This window comes from Phoca vitulina, unplaced genomic scaffold, assembly GCF_004348235.1.
Source record: "Phoca vitulina isolate PV1807 unplaced genomic scaffold, GSC_HSeal_1.0 scaffold93, whole genome shotgun sequence".
NCBI classification, from domain to species: Eukaryota; Metazoa; Chordata; class Mammalia; order Carnivora; family Phocidae; genus Phoca; species Phoca vitulina.
Genome location: NW_022589796.1, coordinates 1,736,525 through 1,754,860, shown reverse-complemented (window position 1 = coordinate 1,754,860; position 18,336 = coordinate 1,736,525). Strand labels below are relative to the sequence as shown.

At 35.2% G+C, this 18,336-nt stretch overlaps 1 protein-coding gene across 1 annotated transcript in view; it reads right to left on the bottom strand.

Annotated features, from left to right (window-relative positions):
• GPR158 (G protein-coupled receptor 158) overlaps positions 1-18,336 on the bottom strand; it is a 446,114-nt gene that overhangs the window by 136,634 nt on the left and 291,144 nt on the right. The window lies entirely within an intron of this gene.

Here is an 18,336-nt window from a genome sequence, read left to right as displayed (position 1 = left end):
CAGAGTAAATATATTTGTTAAGAATACAAACACAAGGGGCGCTTGGGTGGCTCAGTCATTAAGCGTCTGCCTTCGGCTCAGGTCATGATCCCAGGGTCCTGGGATCGAGCCCCACATCAGGCTCCCTGCTCTGCAGGAAGCCTGCTTCTCCTTCTACCAGTCCCCCTGCTTGTGTTCCCTCTCTCGCTATGTCTCTCTCTGTGAAATAAATAAATAAAAATCTTAAAAAAAATACAAACACAAAAACAGGTTATTCTAGAACACCTGTGTTTTCACTAAATGCAACATGAAATATATACAAAAATGACACCTAGTGCAAATATAGTACCTCCACAGGAAAATAATTTGAAGTAGTAGCAACTGATTTTGCAACAACAAAAAGAAGCTAAAAACTCAAGCCACAAGAGTCCATTACATTAAAACAATGTCAGATAAAAATAAAAACAAACAAAAAAAACCCCACACAATGTCAGATAAATGACAGCCAGAGAAAAAAAATTATAATATCTCTTCAAAACACTGCTAGGACATTGTTAGACATAGAGGAATACTTTATGTAATCCCTCAAAAGAGCTCGAGGCTTTCATTAATCGAAGAATTTGCAGGAGAAACAAGTTTAGTCAGTGAACAGACTTGATTATTCAAGTGGCTTCTCACTATTGGTCTTTATTTTAGCTAGCAGATGCTTTTAGTGAAAAGAAAACTTCTATCAGCAAGCCTGTAGATGGGTTTTGGCTGGTGGAATTTCTAAGATGGCAAATTACATTCATACCTAATTATGAATACTAGATTTTTAAAACTTTACAAAAAGATGACACTAAGAGTGAGAGCCCAAAATATTACACAAGACTGCTTATAAAACAATCTATGTAATATTGTTTAAAGATTTATTTGAGAGAGAGAGCGTGCTCGCGTGAGTGCAGGGTGGGGACGTGGGAACGGAGGAAGAGGGAGAGAGAGAATATCAGACTCCCTGAGGAGGGTAGAGCCCCACACCAGGCTTGATCCCATGACCCCAAGATCATGACCCAAGCAGAAATCAAGAGTTGACACTTAACCGACTGAGCCACCCAGTGCCCCCTCTATGCAATATTGTTTTAAAGAAAGGGATATGAAGAGAAGCTGCAAGGTTTAATGGAAAAGACAGACTTTGAAGTTCTCTTCATCTCAGTCTGAATTATGAAACAATTACTGAGTAGGTCACCTTGAATTTCAAAGTCTTCACCCATAAAATGGGCATCCTAATATTTATCTTATTAAATATGAGGGTTTTAATAAAATGTAAAGTATACAAAATGGCTACTATTATGCCTGATTCTTAGCAAGTAGGTATACACTCTTCAAAGTAAGAAACAGCACCAGGATGGTGAATTTGAAATCCATAGTAGTAGCAGTCAAATTTTTTTTAATGCTTGGAATCCAAATGACCTCAGAAGAGCCCAAAGTGGGGGTAGAGAACCCAAGAGTTCTTTTTGTTTGTTTCAGGGCCAGTAATTCTTAGCTGCATTACAATAGTTATTACTACATAACAGCGGTAGTGGTGCATATATTCTCAGAGTAAATAACCTGTTTCCTTTTGTTGAGCAATCTTCTTAACTCTTCACTGCCTTGCTCCTGGCTGAGCAGAGGAGCCCATAATTTCAAATTATTAACTGGAATCCCAACAAGTGGTTCCATAATCAAATGGAAGGCCTATTCAAAATGTACACTTTTCTTTTCAAAATATTCTTGGACTGAGTTGGCTTCATGGCCTCACAGAATGAGTAGGTACCTAATAGGTAGGACTTCAGGGACAAAAAAAGAAACCTCATGCTCCCTAAAACATTTCCCTGTTGTCTTATTGGTACTGGAAGTTCTTTGAACTAGAGAAAAACCTTTTATTTTATACTTGGTGCCAAGGATTAATATACAAATGTTGTAAGTAACATGCTGACTTAAGTTCAAAGTGAAGAACAGAAATCTTTTCCTTGAAGTCTAAGTGATAGGATGAGGAAGGAAAGAGGAGGGATTGAAAAATGAAGATGGTGCAGCCACTCTGGAAAACAGTATGGAGGTTCCTCAAAAAGTTAAAAATAGAACTATACCGTATGATCCAGGAATTGCACTACTAGGTATTTACCAAAAGAATACAAAAATACTAATTCAAAGGGAGACACACACCCCTATGTTTATAGGCATTATCTACAATAGCCAAATTATGGAAACAGCCCAATTGTCCCTCAACTGATACATGGATAAAGAAGATGTGGTATATATTTACAATGGACTATTATTCAGCCACAAAAAGAATGAAATCTTGCCATTTATATTGATGTGGATGGAGCTAGAGAGTATTATGCTAAGTGAAATAAGTCAGTCAGAGAAAGACAAATACCATGATTTCACTTATACGTAGTATTTAAGAAATGAAGCAAACAGGCAAAGGGAAAAAAAAAAAAGAGAAACTTGGCATAAATGCTAAATTTAGTCAGATTTAGCATTTGGTTTAGTCAGAGGCAAACCAAGAAACAGACTCTGATGTCACCAGAGGGGAGGTGGTGGGGGGGATGGGTGAAACAGGTGATGGGGATTAAGAAGTGCACTTGTGATGAGCACAGGATGATGTATGGAAGTGTTAAATCACTATATTGTATACCTGAAACTTTTTTACACTGTATGTTAACTAACTGGAATTAATATTACACTGTATGTTAACTAACTGGAATTAATATAAAAACTTTAAAAAAAAGAAAAATGAAGATGAGCAAGGGATATAATGAGCAAAATAATAGAGTCCAAGAGATAATTTCATCTCCTTTACAGTTGTGCCTGAGATAGAAATGGTGGTATGTAACCCTTTAACCAGAATTGCTAACTGAGAAACTCTGAGAAAACTTTATTGAAAGAGGATCAATAATATACAATACACTATTTATTTAAAATACATACATAATACAAGTCAACACCATATATATTCTAGATATATATAAATATATCAAATACATATCTGGAAGATACATACCAAGCTGATAACAAGGTTTTTTTTTTTCTTCTGGAAGAGTGGATAGATTTGAGGACAGAGCAACTTATTCAAAAATATATTCATTTCTTTGGAGATGTAATCATGCATTGTTATGTAATATGCATTTTAATAATTAAATTAAGTAAAATTAAAGTATTCTAAAATGTGACAATTTAGCTATTGGAAAATTCCACCACTAGGCATCATAATATGCCAAGAAGTCTAAACGAAGGTCTTCCCAACTAGTATCTACTTAGTAAGTTTTTATTCAGTACCAACCGGATGCATAAAATTAACAAACAGTATTTTTATGATACTTACTGGTAAATATAGAGCTGGGGGAGTTATCATTGAGCCTAACTCTCTCATTTAGAATCTATAAAGCCTAATAAATATAATTCCAGAGTTTACAATAGAGGTGTGCAGATTTCACCTCACTCCACTCCACCCCACCTGCCCCATTTCTTAAACTTTCTGAACTGACTTAAAGAAAGTTTGTAACAGTCAGGTATCAAACCTGTATACTAAAGAAAAGAGCTAATCTTATCATACAAATTTTATTAAATTATGTCAAAGTCAATTTCTAAATTCCATAATCCTTGGATGCAAGGTAGAGAGGCATAAGATGAAGCACAGTTGCAGTTGTCACAAGATTTACTCATGATGTAGGCATCCAGAGGAAGCTAAGTCACTGGAAGTAATAAGGCGATGAGAATGCTGAAGTCTGCTTTTTAAAAAACAACTAAAATGGTTTGTCATTATTTCCTTGATTCTGCAAGGACTAACTACTTCATTTATATTTTTAAAACATTTTTAGCCACTGGGGAAATTAATGTATATCTTGCTAAAACAGTGCAGCTATTTTGAATTATAGCTGATTTCTTTAGTCTTGTAGCAATTAAAGTTTCTTTCTATTACAAAAGGAACCTGTGAGCATGAAGGTAGTTTTACACAGCTGTACCTCAGAATGCATGATGAAAATATAATAAAGCAAGAGAATTAGATTCTGAAAAGAATGAACTGGCATAGGTTTGGATCATAAACCAAGACTGTAAATCTATATCATTTACAAAAAGAATTAGCCATGCTAGCAGAACAGACTTCTTCTATTTCTTTAGAGAAATCCATGGACAGGGAGATTACAAATAAACAAACACGTGATGAAACAATTACACAGTAACAAATTGGAAGCAAGATGTAAAAGTGGCCTTAAAGAGAATCCTAACATTGAGAAATATGAGGATGCTATTTTTTAATAATTTTATTTACAGTTATATAAATAAACGAGAACAGACTACATCTGGTTTGACAGACTACATGCAATTACTTGGTCTTAGAAGATCTGTGATGAAATATTGAAAAACCATTCACATTTAGAAAATTTGTCAGGGAACAATTGCCCAAAATGTGGTTAGTTAAAATCAGTATTGGTTTTTCCAAAACATTATCAGCAATGAAAAAAGTACAGAAAAAGCAAAAGAATATATTCAGGACAGAGATTGCTAAAGTGAAATAAAATCAATTTAGAGAGTTTTATTTTATTTATTTTACTTATTTTAAATTTTTATTTAAGTATAATTAACATACAGTATTATATTAGTTTCAGGTGTATGATATAATGATTCAATAACTTCTATACATTAAGTGCTCATCATGATAAATATACTCTTAATCCCCTTCACCATTTCACTCAACCCTCCCATCCCCTTTGGCAACCACCAGTTTGTTCTCTATGTTTAAGAGTCTGTTTTTTTTGTCTTTCTCTTTTTTCTTTTTTTAATTTTGTTTCTTAAATTCCACATATGAATGAAATCATATGGTATGTGTCTTTCTCTTTTTTTTTCCTAGCATTATACCCTCTAGATCCATCCATGTTGCTGGAAATGGCAAGATTTCATTCTTTTTTATGCCTGATTAATATTCCATTGTGTATATATACCACTTTTTCTTGATCCATTCATCTATCGAGGGACATCTGGGTTGCTTCAGTATCCTGGCTATATTAAATAATGCTGCAAGAAACATAGGGGTGCATATACCTTTTCAAATTCATGTTTTCATTTTCTTTGGGTAAATACCCAGTCATGGAATTACTGGATCATATGATAATCCTATTTTTTAATTTTTTGAGGCGCTTCCATATTGTTTTCCACAGTGACTACACCAACATTCTACCAACAGTGCATGGGGGTTCCTTTTTCTCCACATCTTGCGTTTTTGATTTTAGCCATTTTGACAGGTGTAAGGTAATAACTCATTGTGGTTTTCATTTGCATTTCCCTGATGAGTGATGTTGAGCATCTTTTCATGTGTTTGTTGGCCATCTGTATGTCTTCTTTGGAAAAATGTCTATTCAGGTCCCTGCCCATTTTTTAATTGGACTATTTATTTTTTTGATGTTGAGTTGTGTAAGTTCTTTATATATTTAGGATATTAACCCATTATCAGATATATCATGTGCAAATATCTTCTCCCATTCAGTAGGTTGTCTTTTTGTTTTGTTGATGATTTCCTTCACTGTACAAAAGCTTTTTATTTTGGTGTAGTCCCAATAGTTTAATTTTACTTTTGTTTCCCTTGCCAAAGGAGACATATCTAAGAAAATTGTTTTTATGGCTCATGTCAAAGGGATTACTGCCTATGCTTTCTTCCAAGAATTTTATGCTTTCAGGTCTCAGATTTAGGTCTATAATCCATTTTGAGTTTATTTTTATGTATGGTATAAGAAAGTAGTTCAGTTTCATTCTCAGTTTCCCATCATTTGTTGAAGAGACTATCTTTTTTCCCATTGTATATACTTGCCCACTTTGTCATACTGTCAAAAAAAATGTAGGTTTATTTCTGGGCTCTCTATTCTGTTCCATTGATCTGTGTGTCTATTTTTGTGTCAGTACCATACTGTTTTGATTACTATAGCTCTGTAGTATATCTTGAAACCTGGGATTGTGATACCTCCAGTTCTGTTCTTTTTCAAGACTGCTTTGGCTATTTGTCGTCTTTTATGGTTCCACACAAATTTTAGGATCCAGTTCTGTGCAAAATGCTGTTGATATTTTGATAGGGATTGCATTGAATCTGTAGATTGCTTTGGATAGTGGACATTATAACAATATTAATTCTCCCAATTCATGAGCATGGAATATCTTTCCATTTGTATATGTCATCTTCAATTTCTTTCATCAGTGTTTTCTAGTTTTCAGAGTACAGGTCTTTCACCTCCTTGGTTGAGTTTATTCCTAATTATTTTATTATTTTTAGTGTAATTGTGAATGGGATTGCTTTCTTCTCTTTCTGCTACTTCATTATTAGTGTATAGAAATGCAACAGATTTCTGTATATTCATAATGTATCTTGTGACTTTACTGAATTCATTTATCAGTTCTAGTATTTTTTTTTGGTGGAGTTTTTAAAGTTTTCTGTATATAGTATCATGTCACCTGCAAACAGTGAAAGTTTTACTTCTTCCTTACCAATTTGGATATCTTTTATTTCTTTCTGTTGTCTGATTGCTGTGGCTAGGACTTCTAGTTCTATGTTGAATAAAAGTGGTGAGAGTAGACATCCTTGTCTTGTCTTTCTCTGTATCACTACTTTTTGCCATTTTAATTGTTATGTGTCTTGGTGTGGACCTCCTTGGGTTGTTATTGTTGGGGGCTCTCTGTGCCTCCTGAATCTGGATATCTGTTTCCTTCCCCAGATTAGAGATGTTTTCAGGTATTATTTCTTCAAATAAAATTTTGCCTCCTTTTCTCTCTCTTCTCCTTCTGGGATCCCTATAATGTGAACATTATTATGCTGGATGAGTTGCTGAGTTCTCTTACCTTTTCTAATTTTTTAATTATTTTTTAATTTTTTAATATTTTTTTTTGTTTTTGCTGTTTAGCTTGGTTGCTTTCCATTACTCTGTCTTCCAGCTTGCTGATCCATTTTTCTGCTTCCTCTAGTCTACTACTTATTCCCTCTAGTGCATTTTTAATTTAAATTATTGAGTTCTTTATCTCTGATTGGTTCTTTTCTATATTTTCTCTTTGTTGAATGTCTCACTGAGATACTTCATTCTTTCCTCAAGTCCAGTAAATATCTTTCTTTATTACTGTTATTTTGTCCTGTTCTTTCATTTGGGACATATTCCCCTGACTCCTCAGTCTAACTTTCTGTGTTTGTTTCTATGTATTAGGAAAGTCAGCTACATCTCCTGATCTTGAAAGTAGTGGCCTTATGAAGAAGAGATTCTGTGGTGCCCTGTAGCACAGCACCCCCTGTTCACCAGAACCTGGCATTTCAGGGGTGTCTCCTAAGTATGTTGCATGCACCCTACCATTGTGGTTGAGCCATATTTGCCTTCAACTTGTTATCTGCAATGGCACTCTCTGCCTGTTGTGGGCAGAGTTTGGTCCCTGTGCTGAGAAGTGGCCAGTTGCAGCCATCTTGGGCTTATAGTTGGGTCAGACCAGATACCTGCCCTCAGTCTAGTCCTGGGGTCACAGAGAACTGTAGGATGCTCTTCCTGTGTTGTCTCCTGAAAGGCTTTTATTGGTAGGCAGAGCCAGCAATTGGATCAGTTGTCTGCCCCCAGCCCATTGCTGGGGTTGCAGTTGAACTGGTGTATGTGGTTATCTCCCACAGGGCAAAAGTCCCTTTGGAGTGATGCTGGTCACTGTCAGGGCTGCTTGCAGAATGAGACATGTCAGGTGCTGCTTGGAGGGACCCCTGCACAGCGGTGTGGACTGGATAGGGGAAGTCCACAGGAGAATGCAGGGGTAGGGCATGCCACGTTAGCAAACTAGGTGGGGGGTGTTTGTGCTGGTTCCTGCAGGTGTCCTGGTATCTAGGCTGGGCAGGGGGAAGAGAAATGGCACCTAACAGCTTTTTTGTTCTTGGAGAAGTCTCTTAAAGACCCCTACCCCTCCAGTGCATGTTTTGAGACTAGTAAATAAATCTTCCTGTATACCCTAGGTACTTTCAAACTGTTCCTTTTATGCTGCATCTTGGAGGTGCTTTTTGTTATCCTGGCTCTTTAACCATGGGCACTCAGTTTCCTATTGCCCTCCAGCATTCCTAGCTGATTTTTAAAGTTTCTGGTGTTAAACCCCACTGATTATAAAAACTTGTGAAGTTAAGCCCATCTGGTTTGCAAAGCCAAATGTTTTGGAGACTTGTTTTCCCAGTGTAGGCCCCCCAGGTCTGGGATGTCTGGTGTGGGGTATGTTCCTCTCCCTTCTCCATTCTTGTGGTGTCCCCCCATTGCGGTCACTCTCTCAGGTCAGTTTGGTTTTTGACTGGAACTCTGTCCTTCTTACCATTTTTAATATGGCCTCCTCCCTACAATTAACTGTGGACAGTCTATTTTGCCAGTGTTCAGTTCATTTTCTGGGTTAGTTCCACTGATATGTCTGTTATCTAGGTATAACCAAGGGATGAGGTGAGCTTAGGATCCTCTTACACTGCCATCTTCTCAAACAGTACCACAGAAAATTTTAAATTCATGGAATAAAATACATGAGCTTTATAACCAGATGGTTTGGAATCTCATCATTGGCTGCTTATTATCTGTGTCATCTTGGGCAAATTGCTGAACCTTCTGAGTTTCTTCATTTATAAAATGGGAGAAATGATACCCCTCTCCTTGAAGTTCTGTTGTAAAAACTGGCAGTAATGCTGCCCAGCATGGAGCAAGCACTCAGTCAATGGTAATTCATCATCAATCTTTAATGGACAGATAAAGTGAGGTCAACAGTCTATCTAAGCTCACTCAGCCGATGAGTGACAGAACAAGGTCCCATCATCTACCACTACTGATTCCCAAGTCAATGTGATTTCTTCTGTACATCTAATCTGATCCTCAGCCATTTTCTTGCCCAAAGGAACAGAATTACATGTAATATAATAACAAAAACATGTAGCACTACTAGAGCATTTTAAAATAAATTACAAGTAAGGAGTTTGGTTCAAATGTTATTTAAAAAGTTACTATTCAATTTAAGATCCTTGACAGTTTTATGCAAAACTTTAGAGGAAATTGTAACATTCTAGGAATTATCTCTAATTTCTAAAAGCTCACAAGAAAGCCCATTTTCACATAATTTGGTAATTTGTAGTTGAACTGTTTAAGACCTTTTGGAAAAATTAATTTATCCAAAAATAAAGTCCAGGGTAACATACACATAGTTTCATATTCTTTAAAACACCATAGCACAATAAATTAAAAAAATCAATGATATTTTTATACATGTGAAATTAGAAATAACAAGTCATTCATTATTAATTATGATTCACCACTTACTGTGACACGGAAACATCTAAGTTGCTTTTGCAGGATTTACATGAGATACTTGCCCGTTTGCTTAGTTTTGTTTCAGATAATGTGAACACATACAGGTGCTTTCCCCTCCTACCCCCGAAATGGCTCATCTTTCAGAAGTTCACTGCCTGATACTATAGCTCAAAGTTGCTATCACAGCAAGTGCAGAGATGCAGAATAACAGATACATGAGAGGGAGCATTTTGGATAAACTTTACTCAGCTAAGCTCATCCCTCATGCTTATGTCCTCAACAACTTAATACCAAAGCTCTTCCTTCAGACTTCTTCCCACCTCTCAGCACTTATCCTCTGCTAAGATGCCACTAGAATGCATTTCTAAAATGTAGATGATCATGTCCTTATTTGTCCTCATTTTTCCCATGGTTTCCTTACAAAAATAGCTTTTACTTCTCTGTAATCTATTTGCAAACTTCAATTCTCTTTTTCTTTCAGTCCCAATAAGCAGAGCAACTCATATTTCACATAATGAAGATAAATTCTCTAAGTGTCAAAAAAGCATACACAAGTGAAGTACACAAACTAAAGGATCTCACCTTGAGAAGGATTACTCAAATAAAGTGGCATGAAATTCCTGAAACAAAATATGCCTTTTGCTTAGATTTCTATTATTGATTGAAAGCTATTGAGATTGATATATTTTCAAATAATAAGTTGTTAATTGAAAGAACAATAAATTCCTCCTCATGAAGAATCCTAATGGAATAATAAAATATAAAATATTAAGTAGTTTAAAAGATATTAATAAGGTAAAGCATTTTGCTTCTTCGAATAATCAGTCTTTGTTATAAAGATGAACTCAAATATCATTTGAGTTTGACATCAATCATTTTTTTAAACATAAATGTATTTTATAATTGTAGAAATTCAAAAGAAACTTCACAAATCATTGCTCAGTTTCACCTACTTGCTAAGTAGCAACAGATCTCAGCAATCTTCCTCCATCATTTGAACACTGTCTAATCTCAGAATTTTTTTTTCTTTTTCAGTTTGGTATGTCGAAAATTGTGATCTGCAAGGCAACTATTTTAAAATACTACTGTTCCCCCATGGGGCGCTTGGATGGCTCAGTCAGTTGAGTGGCTGACTCTTGATTTTGGCTCAGGTCATGATCTCGGGGTCCTGGGATGGAGCCCTGCGGCAGGCTCTGTGTTCAGCAGGGAGTCTGCTTGAGGATTCTCTCTCTCTTCCTCTGTCCCTGCCCCCACTTATGCTCTCTCTCTCTAAAATAAACGGATAAATTTTTAAACAAACAAACAAAACCAAATAAAGTACTACTGCTCACACATAGGCAAATGTTAGCCAGACAACATCAGCATCTCTTCATCTCCTTGTTTAAGAAAAAAAAAAAAAAAAAACAATGTGAGAACAGGAACAGAACAGCTCAGAACTGTTAAGCTTGTCTTTGACACATTGTCTGTCTTCTGTAGCATGTTTGGAAGTATATGGAATGACTAGACAAAGTGTAAAACAAGGAGACATTTCATACTTTGATATTTGGAAATAGTCTAAACATGCTAAGACTTGTTTATGTTCCTTATGTTCCATGTTAACACAAAAGTTTCACTTCTGACAAGATACTTACAAATGTACAAAGAAATATGATGAGCATTTCAGTGAATAAACCAATAGATGATTTAATGAGGTGTATGAGGTGCTCCTTATATGCTAGAGTTAGCCAGTTCAGAAATTTAAAATAGCAGTATTATATCTGACAGGCAAAAAGTAAAAGCAGATTATAAAGTGTTGTGGGAAAACAACTGCTACTTAGATGCAAAGATGATGGAGACAGGAATTCAAAACTCAGCCTCTAAAGTAGTGTAAATACCTCTAGATTACATAGAGTAAATTGGATTTTGATTTTCCCCAAATTTGTGAGCAGTAAGAAGAATCATTAAATGGGTATCATGGAATTCAGTCCACATGTGCATCATTCCTAAACTTGTTTGCCCGAAGACAAAATGAAAAAAAAAAAAAAAAGGAGGGATATATTAATTAACTAATCCTATTTACATTTTGATTGTCAATTCTAACTATTTGTTTCACTAAATTCTGCTGTTTCAGTTAGTCTTAATGTTTATTAGCAAATCATAACATGTTTGCCATTAGGTAATTATCTTGGTATTTTGAAGTTTTACATCTTACATTAGAGACATGGTTCTGGAAAGATTTTCAAATAATACATTTGTAAGTTTTAATTAGATTATAAATGCTAACCCTTCCATACAGAATTCAAAAAGGTCACAATAACTGAGGGATGTTTTAATTAGTCTTTCTTCTCTGTTCGGATCCTACTTAGTTACTCTTTGCTCTAAAATATATTATAAAAATGCATTAGGATTAGGCTATCAACTCAAAAAGACACACAAGAGAAATAAGTACATTTAGAAATTTGACAGTAGAGAATTACTGAAAAGTTAATGTTATAAAAAAGGAGAAAAAAGTTTTACAATGTAAGAGATTTTTAAAAAATTGTCTCTAACCTCATCAAAAATTGAACTATTACTAAAGCAGTTTTCTAGAAGTAATCAAATTTTGAATTTTTTTAAACTAATGATTCTGTCTTTATCTTCAGCCTACACCTCTTTCTGGAAGTCTAGACCCATATTTTCACTTTCCTATAAGACAGCTCTACCTGAATGACCTATAGGCACCTAAAACTCAAGATTTCAAAACTAAAATTTTCCAATGGTTAATAGTAATCAATTACTATTTTGTAATCGAACTATCTCTGAAATATACATCTATAGGCTAGAAATAAATGAAGTGGGTTTTACGACATATTCATGGATTTACTTTTCGTATTTTTCAGAACTTCCAAAATCTTGTTGACTGTCTCACTAAATAAATGAATAAGTAACAAATTAAATGAGTAAACTGAGAAGCAACATGCATGCTGATCCATATTCAAGTGGAGAGGAAATTCTTCACTTTTAATTTATGGGTTTTCTCTATGATTCAGAGAATAAATTAAACATTCAAAATCTTAATAAGAGGGGGAAAAGGAAAAGGAAAAGGAAGAGAAGGAAGAGAGGAGGGAAGTAGAAGAAACCATCTGTTTATGTTTGGTTTAGCATACTGGGGTTCTTGGTTTCACACGGATTGAATGAGGGAGGCAGATGGGTGGGTGGAGGAAGAACCGGACTCAAGCATAAATGAAGTCACTGTTCTCTGAGCTTTCTCACAGATGCCTTCTGCTGTCTTTATTGAACTCTCCTGCCCTCAGCTCTCCCACCTCAGACAGCCAGTACTTTCAGGGAATCCTTGGTGCCATCTCATTCAGGCCTGCCCTCTTCAAGTAAGGCGCATATTTCAAAGTAATTCCCTTATTCGTCTTAATCTCCAACTTTTAATTTCTTCCATGCTTAATCTTACTTACTAGTTATAAACAAAAGGGATATGATAAATGCCAATTAGGGCCTTAGTGACTAATAATTCAATGTTTGCTCTTCCAGGTAGGACTTGGAAGATAAAATAGTCAATAGTTAAAACCTAAAAGCAGAGATCTTGAACTTTAAAAGTTAAGAGAGCAAAGTTATTAACACAGTGGGTTTTCTGGTGTGCCCAAAGAGTCTATGACTCTCCACTAAGATTCCTCTTTTCCTCTAAGATTGTTCCTTTGTGTAAGCAAACCGTTCAGAGGATGTAGAGATTCTTTTTAGGAATGAAAGGGAACCCATCATCCTCATCTTTTGTTGAAGGTTTTTTTTTGGAAGCAATTCATATTTCAAAAAAACCTTTTATTTCCAGTTGCGCATTTAAATCCATCAAGAATAAGTCTATCTAACCACAATTACCACACATCTGTGCCTGAGTTAACCCCCTAAGCCTCTGGTAAGGGCAGGCTAAATGAGTAGGTTTGCTTCCCTTTATTCATTTCTTTCTTTGAAGCAGAATTTTGTATGATATGTAAGGTGCCTTTAAAATACAGCTTTCATTATGTGATAGGTTTCAGGACACGCTGTGTAAGTCTGACTCCAAGGTCCAGAACAACAGCTCTCTTCCACCCCCATGAATACATTCCATTTACTATAGTTTTCTCTTTGTTTCTTTTTTGGCTACATTTTTAAGTCCATGAAAGAGATATAAATGCATAAATTCTGGGAATAAAACAGCCAACTTAGGGGAATGGGGAATAAATCCAGAACCACTGTATTTGGTAAAACAGGGACCTAGAAGTATATCTAGCATGGCTAGTTTGCTTATTCAGTGGCATTTTGCCCAATGGAAGACACCTTTTGATTTTTGCTAAAATCAAAAGTTGATAATAAAAGTGGTAGTAATGACAATAACAATAATGACAGCAGAATTTTTGTACCAGCTATTCCTCCAGGCACTTCATATTAGTTAACCCACACAAAAACATTTAACCCTCACCACAAATAGTAGGTACTGTTATGATCCCCATTTTGTAAATTAGGAGCCTGAGATTTAGAGAGGTTAAAAAACTTGCCCCAAGGAAATTGACAGAACTGATATTACATAGTAGCAGCACTCAACTTTGCCCCTATCATTTTCAAAATTCAACTCTGTAAAGCTGTCATTTAAAACAGCATCTGGACGGCAGCTCCTGAAGCAAAGCTGTGATCATCAAGACAGTATGGTACTGGCACAATATAGACACATAGATCAGTGGGACCGAATAGAGAGCCCAGAAATGGACCCTCAACTCTATGGTCAACTAATCTTCGACAAATCAGGAAAGACTATCCAACGGAAAAAAAAGATAGTCTCTTCAATAAATGAAGCAACCTTTCCTAACCTCCCACTAAAATATAAAGACACCTGTGAAATAACGAATCATAACCCTGCTGTGAAGAGGGAATTCAAAGCAGCAATACAAGTAGAAATAAAAATTTGAAAAAGTACTCATCCTCACAAATAATAGGGAAACGTAAATAAAAATGGTATTATTTCATTTTGAGCCCATTCATTTTGGGGGAGCTCTAACAGTCAAAAGCCTGAACACGCTGACAGCCCTGTACCACACAGCTCCTGTGTCCTCCTCAGCCCCATCTGCACTCTGCTCCCCTTTACTCACTATGTTTCAGCCAACCTGGCTACTCTTCAGTTCTACAAATGCAGCTGCTCCCCACCTTCGGGCTGTCAGAGCTCATCCTGTTCCTTTACCCTGGCCTAGTTCTACCTCCCTCTCCAACCTGCATCTGGCTCACTTCAACTCATTCCTCAGGTCTTAATTTCACTGACTTTTCAGACAATAAAGGTTTTTTTGCGTGTTTTCTCTGTGTCAGACAAGGTGGCAGACACAGGAGTTTCAGAGACTTTTGTGAACGACCCAAACTGGGTAAGGTTTCCCATGTTTTATGCTCTTTACACACAGTATTTCCATGAGTGGCACTCTTATCACAACTGAAATTAATGTTGAAAGCAACATACATAAGGGTCACTTCCTAACAGAAAGAACATCTACCATAAATAAACTGCCAGGTCTTAGTGGTGAGGCAGGCATTCTTCCTAAAACCAGACATAAGATGAGGACACCTGATACTAACATTGAGATTTTACATAATTCTAAAATTTCTATAAAATACAATGAGGTAAGAAAAAGAAATAAGAGCTATAAAGACCAAAAAATGATACAACATTATGATCTGGTAGGAAGTTGTCCTAAAGAAATAATCTGAATCATTCACAAGGTGTAGTTATTAAGAATGTTTCATGCACAGCATTCATATTCAGAGAAAATTAGAAACAATACATATCCCAAGAGACAGACAAATAGTAAAATAAATTATGATATAAGAATATGATGTCATAAAATTCAAGGTTTGGGGTTACATTTAATAACAAAAGAGTATATGATTATAATTTTTATACACAGAAATATTTTATATTAAATATTAAATGTTTTTAAATATAAAATTGTGGACTTATAGGTGATTTTTACATTACTTAAAACTTTCAGCATTTTTCAAACTGTAAAATATACTTACATTGCTTTTACAAGATGGAACGGTTTAGGATTCTAATTTCGCAAAAGGATTGAAAGGATTAAAGTCATAAAGACCTACCTTCTAGAACTGTTAAAATTAAAGAGACTGATAATAGCAATTGTAGAGAAGATTTAGAGCAAGTGGAATTTCTGTATGTTGATAATGGTAATACAAAATGGGAATTTAAAACTGTACAACCACTTTGGAAAGTGGTTTGGCAGCCTCTTATAAAGCTAAAAATACATCTGCTCTGTGACCAAGAAGTTCTGCTCATAGACATTTATCTAAAAGAAAGAAAAACATTTGATCACAAAAAGACTTGAACAAGAATGTTCACAGCAACTTTATTTATAATAATCAAAAAGCAGAACAACCCAAATAACCATCCAACAGGAAAATGGATAAACAAATTATATAAAACTCATACCATGAAATACAACTCAGAAATGAAAGGGAGAAGGGCCAATCCACATGACAAAGATAAATCTCAAAAACTACATATACTAAAGAAGCCAGACCCAATGAAGAACATATTGTATGATTCTATTTATATAAAGTTCTAGAACAGGTACAGCTGATCTATAGTGATAGAAATCTGAACAGTGGTCACCTCTGGTTGGTGGGGGGATAAAGGGGGGTACTGACTGGGAAAGGGCATGAGAGAACTTTCTGGAGCAAATGGAAATTTCTACATCTTTACAGAGGTGTGAATTACATGGGTGTATGCATTTGTTAAATCCACTGCACTGTACAATTGAGATCAATCCATTTCACTCTACATGAATTATACTTTCACAAAAAATAAATAATAAAAAAGGATCTGAAACTCACACTAATGTAGTTAAAGATAAAAATCAATAGAGCTTTTATTAATCCTCAAATCTCATGAAGCTGGTGCCACCAATTTGCAAGACTTCCTCTAGAAGGGGTAAAGGAGCAAAGAAACTAGACTATAATTTTCTGGTATTTCTACAATTTATACCTTCAATTTGTATGTTCTATTAGCTTACATTGAAACTAATAACATTTCCAAACTTCTTACTCATTTACATCTATCTGATCATCTAGCAAAGATGGAAGAAAGCCCTACAAAAAAAGGGTGCAAGAAATCGACAGAAAGAAGCTCATAGTTCTCTACCCACACTCTATCAAAGACTAGGAACACTCACACAGAGTGGTAATTAAATATATAAGCTCTGCAGTTTTTATGACCTCAGTTTTGCATAATGGTTCTGCCACTTACTGGCTCTGTGTCTTTGAGCAAACTTTATTATATTAGTATTAATTTTAGTTTATTTTAAAAACCATCAAAATTCAAATTAAACATGATTTTTTGAGAATAAACTACTTATAGCAAAATGTACCCTAACTACATAAAACATATATATGCCTGCTCATTTCTCAGTGCATGTAAAAACTGTTTTGAAAATTGTCTCTAGAAATCTATTGTTAAATTCTGATTCTGTTCTCCTTAGGTGTAAACAATTTTGCCTTTCAATAAGTTCTTCAATTTAATTCTGATATGAGTGAATTTTTGCTAGTATATTAAAATTGTGTTTAAATTTGCAATAACATTTTTATGACCTTTCAGCTGGTTAGTCACTTTTATCTGGCTTCAGATAATGCCTTTTGCCAAAAGGGCATCATAAAAATAAATAAAGGAACAAAACCCCCATTTGCTATTATTAAAACTGACAGATTTTGTTGGATTATCTTCCCTATCTTATCTACGAATTAAAAATATCACTACAAATATAAAAAATTTGCTGACTTGTCTTATGGCTAACAGAAAAGACGATGTATCCATTTGCTGGTGAGCATTCAGATCAATTCATATCAGAATCTGTTCACAGTACTTAGCTGTTTATGACTAGTTTTGGCATGTAGTTTTATGGTAACCCAACGTAACAAGAAAATAGGCTAGAATACAGACAATATTGTATTACAATTATCAAACCTGCTAAAGAACTAGAACTTAATTATCCTAACCACTAAAAAGAAATGATAATGTAATGTGATAGAGGTGCTAATTATCTCTAAAATGGCAATCATTTTACAATCTATAAATGCATCATATTAATATGTTGTACATCTTAAATTTACATAATGTTATATGTCAAATATGTTTCAATAAAAAATAGGCTAAATGCGATTTGGGCATGTCATTTATAAAATAATTAAATAGAATGTTTTGGTTTACATAATTAAAATGGCCATAATCACATGTCCATGAAGGACCACATGCCAGATAAAATACAAAAAGTTCTGAAACAGATACATATGGAAATCCATGGACAAAGTATGCTCCCACGTGAATAAAGTTAAGGTAGTCATTAAAACAGAATGGGCCCATTAGTGCTAAATCGGTTAAAAAACTGTCTAAACCATATTCAAACTCTCCTATTTTTTAATCACTGCTTTTGGAAGGCAAGAACTCTCTCACCATATGCCTATGGTCTGAAAGCACATATCTGGAAGGCTGTTCTTGAAGACTTGCAAAATCTACAAAGATTTTGTGACTTCCTGACTCACAGAGAGCTGTAAATAGAACTTATTTTAAGGCATTTCAACACTAGTTCTCCTGATACCAGCAGAATAAATAAATCAGTGTAAATGGACATAAAAGTAATTTGATTACTTTCTCTTCCTGAATCTTAAAATGCAAATCCTCAGGTGATTCAAGTTTTGGATACAGACTTAGAACAAGTTATTCCTTTTCTAAGCCCTCCCAGGGTAATACAAAATAGGAGTCTGCCTCTCTTCATACCCTTTCTCTGGGGTACCTCTTTCATTCCCATAGCATCAGTTACCAACCTCATCATGGTAACTCAAATCTACCTCTAGTTCTGATCTCTCTTCTAAGCACCAGTCCTGGCTACTCCCACTAGAGGTTCATGGATGACTTAATCTCAGCATATCCAAAACCAAACTCCTCTTTGTCCATTCAAACCTGTTCCTTCGAAATCCCCTTCCTTTGTTAATGGCTTTACAGTGCATGCCGAAAATCAAATTAGAAACCTGAGAATCATCCTTGACTCCTCTCTCTCTCATCATCACTGCC